The following is a 10,883-nucleotide window of genomic DNA, read 5'->3' on the forward strand; positions in this document are numbered from 1 at the left end:
TTCAAGTTTTTGCTTAAGTTTCGCGCTAAGAGCTGCGCTCTCAACCCGAAACTCGGGGACTGGGAGGATGTATATGAATCCGGAAAGAGCAAAACCGGCATCTATAGAAAAGTTGCAAAAAGATTGGTGAAACTTACCACCACGCTGCTGGTGGCGTCATGCCACGCATTGTCGAACTCCTTCACTGCGCGCTTGAGCCGCATGAAGTGTTCCTCTGTGCACCGGGGTCCAGCGGGGTCTGGCACCGGGAGCCGGTCCTTCCCCAGGCCGCGGGTGGATGCAGATATATCCGCATCATTCCACTTTTGTGCGTAGGGGAGAAGGTGCCCCAGGTCGCGGCCTTCGCGCTTCAGCTCAACGATCCGGCCCAAGAGACCGGAAGGTTTTTCTCCAACCGCAGCAGTGGCGGGGCTGACGTGCAGCACCAGAGGCTGCGGGCCAGTGGCTGAGGTGCTGCCCTCCATAGCCTTTCCCCTGGAAGCCCCCGGCTTGAAGAACTTCATGATCTTGAGGGTCTCAGGCGGCGGCGTCGGCTTGGCCGCGGAGGGCTCTTGGCTTAGCAGCGGCGTTGGGGTGGCCCTAGTAGGCTCAAGGATAGGAGCTTCTGGCGGCGGTGTAGAGGAGGCCGGCGCGGAAGTATCCGGCGCGGCCTTGGAGGGGGAAGAGCTAGAGTGCTTCTTCTTCTTCTTCGGGGCGAGAGGAACCAGAGGTTCCGCCCGCCCGGCAGCTTCATCGTCGGCGCCGGTGTTGCTGGCGCCGGTATCTTGGTTCTCTGGAGGGGAAGTGAGATCCTCCTCCGCGCGGTGATCAGGAAGTGTAGGGGCCGCGCGCCCCGCACTTGTGGTGCCTCCCAGAGAGGAGGCAGAAAGGTCGCCGGTACCGGAAGGTACCGGGCTTGACTGAGGAGGAGGAGTTGGGGTCCTTGCGGTTCCCTCGGAGGTTTACGGCTTCGAGCCGCTGGTGCTCTTGGAGAGCTTGAGCGCAGGGCTGAACAAGAGAGAGAGAGAAAAGATCAAAAAGAGCAAGAGAAAGGGAAAGTTTGGAAAACGAAGCAAATAGAGAAACAAAGATCTTACCCAGAAGAGACCGGCATCTGCTTATTCTTGTAGCGCCTCTTGCCAGTCTCTTTCCCCCCAAGGACTTCCGTCCGGAAGCGTTTGGCGGGGGGAGCTTGGCTGGAGCCGGCGTCAGGTGCAGGCGCCTTGTTCTTCTTGCTCTGAGGCATGAGCTTCTCCAGGAACTCGTGGCCGACCTCGGCCTGTAGGGGAGCCACGTGCTCGTGAACCTGTGGTTCGGGGCCGGCTGAGGGAGCGTCTACAGAAGGAAAATAGAAACAATACATAAGAGACCGGAAGAGGATGCTACCTCAAGCATGGTGAGCTCATCGTCGGAACCAGAAGCCGCAGAAGAAAAGTTACCAGGGCGCTGAGTGGGGATGCGGCCCATCTTGAGATCGTGCCAAGGGACGAAGGGATCTGGGTCAACCTTGTCCAAAGGGCGCTTCCGGCAAGGGCCTCGCCGATCTGATTCGATGCGAGGGAAGCGGTCCTTGGCCTGAAAACAAAAAGAAAAACAGTTAGCCGCAATATAAAAGTTACCGGTAGAACAGCCCGGGGGGCGCAATCTCTTACTTCGTTGGTTGGAGGGTTGAGGGAGCTGAGAGGCAAGAAGCCCCACTCCCAGTCATCCGACATGTCCGTTTGGCATATTTGGTTAGCCTTGCGGACTAAATCCGCTTTGCTTAAGGGAAGGCCGGTGATCTTGGTGGGATCGCCAGGGCCGTACATCTCGCTTATCTTGTGCGCCCGGCGCTTAAGGGGAAGCACCCGGCGGCAGATGAAGGTGCGGATAATATCATCGGAGCAGATGTTGGTCTCCTTCATCAGCTTCTCCATGAAGCGTATGACCCGGTTCGTCTCAATGTGATCCGTACCCGGGAAGTAGCCCCAGTTGACCTTGGTGGGCGGCGCCGGATTGAAAGCCGGCAGATTGATGAGATCCGCGGCGCCGTTGTTCTTCACGTAGAAGAACGTCGTCTGCCACTGATGTCTACGGGTGCTTCTATTCTTGTAGACAGTGTTGGGCCTCCAAGAGCAGAGGTTTGTAGAACAGCAGCAAGTTTCCCTTAAGTGGATCACCCAAGGTTTATCGAACTCAGGGAGGAAGAGGTCAAAGGTATCCCTCTCATGCAACCTCCGCAACCACAAAGCAAGAAGTCTCTTGTGTCCCCAACACACCTAATAGGTGCACTAGTTCGGCGAAGAGATAGTGAAATACAAGTGGTATGAATGAATATGAGCAATAGTAACGGCGCCGGAAAAGTGCTTGCTGGCGTGCGGTTGATGGTAGTAATATTGCAGGAAGTAAAGATGCAAGTAAAACGAGTAAACAAGCAGCGATAGCGATATTTAGGAACAAGGCCTAGGGATCATACTTTCACTAGTGGACACTCTCAACATTGATCACATAACAGAATAAATAGATAGATGCTAGACTCTACACCCTCTTGTTGGATGATGAACACCACTAACTGTGTAGGATTACACGAACCCTCAATGCCGGAGTTAACAAGCTCCACAATATTCAATGTTCATATTTAAATAACCTTAGAGGGCATAACAGATCAACAAAACCAAACCAAGTACTAACATAGCATGCACACTGTCACCTTCACACTACGAAAGGAGGAATAGATCACATCAATACTATCATAGCAATAGTTAACTTCATAATCTACAAGAGATCACAATCATAGCCTACGCCAAGTACTACACGATGCACACACTTGTCACCATTACACCGTGCGGGAGGAATAAACTACTTTAATAACATCACTAGAGTAGCACACAGATAAATTGTGATACAAAACACATTGCAATCATAAAGAGATATAAATAAGCACTTCACTATGCCATTCATAACAGCGAATAAGTATTCTGTGAAATATAGCCTAAGAGACCCACACGATGCACACACTGTCACCTTTACACACGTGGGACAAGGAGTCTCCGGAGATCACATAAGTAAAACCCACTTGACTAGCATAATGACATCTAGATTACAAGCATCATCATATGAATCTCAATCATGTAAGGTAGCTCATGAGATTATTGTATTGAAGCACATAGGAGAGAGATGAACCACATAGCTACCGGTACAGCCCCGAGCCTCGATGGAGAACTACTCCCTCCTCATGGGAGACAAGCAGCGTTGATGAAGATGGCGGTGGTGTCGATGGAGGAGCCTTCCGGGGAACTTCCCGTCCCGGCGGCGTGCCGGAACGGAGACTCCTGTCCCCGGATCTTGGCTTCGCGATGGCGGCGGCTGCGGAAGGTTTCTCGTACCGTGGCTTTTCCGTATCGAGGTTTTAGGTCAGGGACCTTTAAATAGGCGAAGAGGCGGAGTCGGAGGGGCTACGAGGCGGCGACACAACAGGGGGGCGCGGCCCAGGCCCTGGCCGCGCCGCCCTATCATCTGGGGCCCACAGGGCCCTCCTTTGGTGGCTCTCGGGTGTTCTGGAAGCTTCGTGGAAAAATAGGATGCTGGGCATTGATTTCGTCTGATTCCGAGAATATTTCCTTACTAGGATTTCTGAAACCAAAAACAGCAGAAAACAACGAATCGGCCCTTCGGCATCTCGTCAATAGGTTAGTTCCGGAAATCGCATATATATGACATAAAGTATGCATAAAACATGTAGATATCATCAATAATGTGGCATGGAACATAAGAAATTATCGATACGTCAGAGACGTATCAGCATCCCCAAGCTTAGTTCCTGCTCGTCCCGAGCAGTAAACGATAACAAAGATAATTTCTGGAGTGACATGCCATCATAACCTTGATCATACTATTGTAAGCATATTTAATGAATGCAGCGATCAAAACAATGGTAATGACATGAGTAAACAACTGAATCATAAAGCAAAGACTTTTCATGAATAGTACTTCAAGACAAGCATCAATAAGTCTTGCATAAGAGTTAACTCATAAAGCAATAAATCAAAGTAAAGGTATTGAAGCAACACAAAGGAAGATTAAGTTTCAGCGGTTGCTTTCAACTTATAACATGTATATCTCATGGATAGTGTCAATGTAAAGTAATATAACAAGTGCAATATGCAAGTATGTAGGAATCAATGCACAGTTCACACAAGTGTTTGCTTCTTGAGGTGGAGAGAAATAGGTGAACGGACTCAACATAAAAGTAAAAGAAAGGTCCTTCAAAGAGGAAAACATCGATTGCTATATTTGTGCTAGAGCTTTTATTTTGAAAACATGAAACAATATTTTCAACGGTAGTAATAAAGCATATGTATCATGTAAATTATATCTTACAAGTTGCAAGCCTCATGCATAGTATACTAATAGTGCTCGCACCTTGTCCTAATTAGCTCGGATTACCGGGATTATCATCGCAATACACATGTTTTAACCAAGTGTCACAAAGGGGTACCTCTATGCCGCTTGTACAAGGGTCTAAGGAGAAAGTTCGCATTGGATTTCTCGCTTTTGATCATTCTTCAACTTAGACACCCATACCGGGACAACATAGACAACGGATAATGGACTCCTCTTTTAATGCTTAAGCATTCAACAGTTAATATTCTCATAAGAGATTGAGGTTTTATGTCCAAACCGAAACTTCCACCATGATTCATGGCTTTAGTTAGCGGCCCAATGTTCTTCTCTAACAGTATGCATACTCAAACCATTTGATTGTGAAAACCGCCCTTACTTCGGACAAGACGAACATGCATAGCAACTCACATGATATTCAACAAAGGTAAAAAGTTGATGGCGTCCCCGTAAAACATGGTTACCGCACAACAAGCAACTTAATAAGAGATAAAGTGCATAAGTACATATTCAATACCACAATAGTTTTTAAGGCTATTTTGTCCCATGAGCTATATATTGCAAAGGCGAATGATGGAAATTTAAAGGTAGCACTCAAGCAATTTACTTTGGAATGGCGGAGAAATACCATGTAGTAGGTAGGTATGGTGGACACAAATGGCATAGTGGTTGGCTCAAGGATTTTGGATGCATGAGAAGTATTCCCTCTCGATACAAGGTTTAGGCTAGCAAGGTTATTTGAAACAAACACAAGGATGAACTGGTGCAGCAAAACTCACATAAAAGACATATTGTAAACATTATAAGACTCTACACCGTCTTCCTTGTTGTTCAAAACTCAATACTAGAAATTATCTAGACTTTAGAGAGACCAATTATGCAAACCAAATTTTAGCAAGCTCTATGTATTTCTTCATTAATAGGTGCAAAGTATATGATGCAAGAGCTTAAACATGAGCACAACAATTGCCAAGTATCAAATTATTCAAGACATTTTATCAATTACTACATGTAGCATTTTCCGTTTCCAACCATATAACAATTAACGAAGCAGTTTCAACCTTCGCCATGGATATTAAAAGCTAAGAACACATGTGTTCATATGAACCAGCGGAGCGTGTCTCTCTCCCACACAAGAATTTATTCAAACAAAAACACAAACAAAAGCACACAGACGCTCCAAGTAAAGTACATAAGATGTGACCGAATAAAAATATAGTTTCAAGAGAAGAAACCTGATAATTTGTCGATGAAGAAGGGGATGCATTGGGCATCCCCAAGCTTAGATGCTTGAGTCTTCTTGAAATATGCAGGGGTGAACCACCGGGGCATCCCCAAGCTTAGAGCTTTCACTCTTCTTGATCATAGTATATCATCCTCCTCTCTTGACCCTTGAAAACTTCCTCCACACCAAACTCGAAACAAACTCATTAGAGGGTTAGTGCATAATCAAAAATTCACATGTTCAGAGGTGACACAATCATTCTTAACACTTCTGGACATTGCACAAAGCTACTGGAAGGTAATGGAACAAAGAAATCCATCCAACATAGCAAAAGAGGCAATGCGAAATAAAAGGCAGAATCTGTCAAAACAGAACATCCCGTAAAGACGAATTTTAAAATAGCACCAGACTTGCTCAGATGAAAATTCTCAAATTGAATGAAAGTTGCGTACATATCTGAGGATCACTCACGTAAATTGGCATAATTTTCTGAGTTACCTACAGAGAATTAGGCCCAGATTCGTGACAGCAAGAAATTTGTTTCTGCGCAGTAATCCATATCTAGTATGAACCTTACTATCAAAGACTTTACTTGGCACAACAATGCAACAAAATTAAGATAAGGAGAGGTTGCTACAGTAGTAACAACTTCCAAGACACAAATATAAAATAGAGGTACTGTAGTAAAATAAACACATGGGTTATCTCCCAAGAAGTTCTTTCTTTATAGCCATTAAGATGGGCTCGTGAGTTTTAATGATGCACTCGCAAGAAATAGTAGTTGAAGCAAAAGAGAGCATCAAGAGGAAAATTCAAAACAAATTTAAGTCTAACATGCTTCCTATGCATAGGAATCTTGTAAATAAACAAGTTCATGAAGAGCAAAGTGACAAGCATAGGAAGATAAAACAAGTGTAGCTTCAAAAATTTCAGCACATAGAGAGGCATTTTAGTAACATGAAAATTTCTACAACCATATTTTCCTCTCTCATAATAACTTTCAGTAGCAACATGAGCAAATTCAAAAATATAACTATCACATAAAGCATTCTTATCATGAGTCTCATGCATAAAATTATTACTCTCCACATAAGCATAATCAATTTTATTAGTAATAGTGGGAGCAAATTCAATAAAGTAGCTATCATTATTATTCTCATCATTAAATATAGGAGGCATATTATAATCATAATCAAATTTATCCTCCATAACAGGCGGTACTAAAAGACCAATATCATTATAATCATCATAAATCGGAGGCAAAGTATCATCAAAGTAAATTTTCTCCTCAATGCTTGGGGGACTAAAAACATCATGCTCATCAAAGCCAGCTTCCCCAAGCTTAGAATTTTCCATATCATTAGCAACAATGGTGTTCAAAGCGTTCATACTAATATGTTCCATAGGTTTTTTAATTTTCGCATCAAACCATCCATGTCTTAAATCAGGAAATAGAATAAGAAGCTCATTGTTGTCCATTATGCCTAACTAGTGTAAACAAGAAACAAAAAGATGCAATTGCAGGATCTAAAGGAAATAGCTTCGAGCACACACACAACGGCAACAGAAAAGTACTTAGTTTCCTGGGACCGGAGTATGAGAGCCTTTTACCTTTCCTCCCCGGCAACGGCGCCAGAAAAGTGCTTGATGTCTACGGGTGCTTCTATTCTTGTAGACAGTGTTGGGCCTCCAAGAGCAGAGGTTTGTAGAACAGCAGCAAGTTTCCCTTAAGTGGATCACCCAAGGTTTATCGAACTCGGGGAGGAAGAGGTCAAAGGTATCCCTCTCATGCAACCCCGCAACCACAAAGCAAGAAGTCTCTTGTGTCCCCAACACACCTAATAGGTGCACTAGTTCGGCGAAGAGATAGTGAAATACAAGTGGTATGAATGAATATGAGCAGTAGTAACGGCGCCAGAAAAGTGCTTGCCGGCGTGCGGTTGATGGTAGTAATATTGCAGGAAGTAAAGATGCAGTAAAACAGTAAACAAGCAGCGATAGCGATATTTAGGAACAAGGCCTAGGGATCATACTTTCACTAGTGGACACTCTCAACATTGATCACATAACAGAATAAATAGATAGATGCTAGACTCTACACCCTCTTGTTGGATGATGAACACCACTAACTGTGTAGGATTACACGAACCCTCAATGCCGGAGTTAACAAGCTCCACAATATTCAATGTTCATATTTAAATAACCTTAGAGTGCATAACAGATCAACAAAACCAAACCAAGTACTAACATAGCATGCACACTGTCACCTTCACACTACGAAAGGAGGAATAGATCACATCAATACTATCATAGGAATAGTTAACTTCATAATCTACAAGAGATCACAATCATAGCCTACGCCAAGTACTACACGATGCACACACTGTCACCATTACACGGTGCAGGAGGAATAAACTACTTTAATAACATCACTAGAGTAGCACACAGATAAATTGTGATACAAAACACATTGCAATCATAAAGAGATATAAATAAGCACTTCACTATGCCATTGATAACAGCGAATAAGTATTCCGTGAAATATAGCCTAAGAGACCCACACGGTGCACACACTGTCACCTTTACACACGTGGGACAAGGAGTCTCCGGAGATCACATAAGTAAAACCCACTTGACTAGCATAATGACATCTAGATTACAAGCATCATCATATGAATCTCAATCATGTAAGGCAGCTCATGAGATTATTGTATTGAAGCACATAGGAGAGAGATGAATCACATAGCTACCGGTACAGCCCCGAGCCTCGATGGAGAACTACTCCCTCCTCATGGGAGACAGCAGCGTTGATGTAGATGGCGGTGGTGTCGATGGAGGAGCCTTCCGGGGGCACTTCCCCGTCCCGGCGGCGTGCCGGAACAGAGACTCCTGTCCCCAGATCTTGGCTTCGCGATGGCGGCGGCTCTGGAAGGTTTCTCGTACCGTGGCTTTTCCGTATCGAGGTTTTAGGTCAGGGACCTTTAAATAGGCGAAGAGGCGGAGTCGGAGGGGCTACGAGGCGGCGACACAACAGGGGGGCGCGGCCCAGGCCCTGGCCGCGCCGCCCTATCATCTGGGGCCCACAGGGCCCTCCTCTGGTGGCTCTCGGGTGTTCTGGAAGCTTCGTGGAAAAATAGGATGCTGGGCATTGATTTCGTCCGATTCCGAGAATATTTTCTTACTAGGATTTCGAAACCAAAAACAGCAGTAAAACAAAGCAACAGCCCTTCGGCATCTCGTCAATAGGTTAGTTCCGGAAAACGCATAAATATGACATAAAGTATGCATAAAACATGTAGATATCATCAATAATGTGGCATGGAACATAAGAAATTATCGATACGTCGGAGACGTATCAGCCACAACCGGCAAGACTCGAGGCCGTTGAACTGAAAAAAGGGGCTCCCTTGGCGGGAGCCGATGATACAAGACCCGCATTGTACGTGGGGTTTGGGCTTGGGAATATCCTTGCCCTGGACCGAATTGATCCGGAGAGAGAAGAAGCGAGCAAAGGTCTCGCGAGCAGGATGGATGCCGATATAGCCTTCCATGAAGGCAACAAAGCAAGAGAGATAGAAAACGGCGTTGCCGGGAAGGTGGTGAGGCTGGAGTCGATAAAAATCAAGAATTTGGCGGAAGAAGTCGGAGGCAGGAAGGCCGAAGCCACGCTCGAAGTGAGCAAGAAAGACAACGAACTCACCGGGTTCAAGCACCGGTTCGATCTCGTCGCCTGGAAGCCGGCAGGAGACTCCCTCCGGTATCCTCCTAGACCGGTAAAGCCAGTCTATCTCGTGTTGTGTCACGTCGGAACCTCTCCAGGCTCCGCGTGTGATACCGGAAAGATCTTTTCCGGGGGCCCGGCTGGAGCTGCCGGCCTCTTGGTCTCTGCCGGATTCGGCTTTCATCCGGGCGAGATCTGCGGTTAGCCCGTCGGAAGTTCTGCTCCCTTGACTACTAGAGGATGAGGCGGAGAGAAACTCTTCGCTAGACATATGGATCTGAGAAACGCCGGTGTCTACCCGCAAAACAGAGTTCCCAAGAACTACCCTCGCGCGAAGATCTACGAGTAAAAGAAAAAGCAAAAGAAAAGAATGAATAAATATGCTACCAACCCAAGATCTGGAAAACGAGAAAAGGATAGCAAACAATCATTGGGACTCACCTGAGGCAGCGGGAGGCACAAGGAAGAAGTTCACCGAAGAAATGGCGAGCCCCTGGCCCTCGACGAAGGCCGGCGACGGAGAAGGGCGAGGTCCGCCGGAGGAAGCTCGAATCAGCGGTGAAGAGGGAATGCAGCAGGAACTCCGCGCGGTGAAGAGCTTCAGCGCAGCGAGAGCAGCGTCGCAACATCGACGGGAGCAGCGCTCTGGCGGCGACCGGCGGCGGAGAGGAAGCAAGAGGCGAAGGGCTCGAAGTGCTCTGGAAATGGGGGCAAATGCGAAGAAGAAGATGAAGTGGAACCGCTCCGCCCTCATATGGAGAGGAAAGGAAGTGGGCCGAAAACTGCTGGGCCGCGGTGGTTCGCGTCGTGGGCTACCACGTGGCGCGAGAATACACGCGCAGAAAACATAGTGCCACAGGAAGGCCACACGGATCCGATACGGCGGTCGGGATCCGGTGTGGCACCATAAATGCTGACGCGGGAGCCGAAGGGAAGTGACCCCTGACACTGGCGCATCAGACACAGTGTGCATGTCACTGACAGGCGCTGTACCCGAGAAATTCTCGACTTCGCCGAGGAGAGAGTTAATGATAAAGATGCCGGGGAATAAGATACCGGAGGCACCTTGAAAAGAGGGAAAGAAGTAAGTCCGGCACAGATGCCGGAGATCTAGGCTCATCGCCGGAAAGATTAAACCGGTACCTTAGGATATGAGAACCTGGCATGGTCCGTCGGATAGGATCCACTAGACTATACCAGCTTCGGGGACTAATGTTGGGGGGATGACCCCCGGTATGCCAAAGGCATGCCAAAACCGGATGGTTTAGGCCATTAAGATACCGGTTTAATGTTTATACCGGAGCACGAAGTTGAGAGTTTGGTTAAGTGAAGTTAAGCTGGTATCCCCAGGAGGGGTATACCGGAACCGGATAGAGAAAGACACTGGGCACCGGTAAGAAGTGCATTGTAGCACGTCGGCAGGACTGGTCAAAGATTCTCTCCAGAGCTAGAAGACAAAGATGAGCTAAGCAAAGTAGCTTTAAACGAAGCCCTGACGATAAAGAAGAGGATGACGCTGAAAGAAGCCGGAGGATGTCAGCCTCCTTGATTAAAGAAGACCCCGGTGTCATCTATGCT

Source organism: Lolium rigidum, chromosome 4 (assembly GCF_022539505.1).
Source record: "Lolium rigidum isolate FL_2022 chromosome 4, APGP_CSIRO_Lrig_0.1, whole genome shotgun sequence".
NCBI lineage: Eukaryota > Viridiplantae > Streptophyta > Magnoliopsida > Poales > Poaceae > Lolium > Lolium rigidum.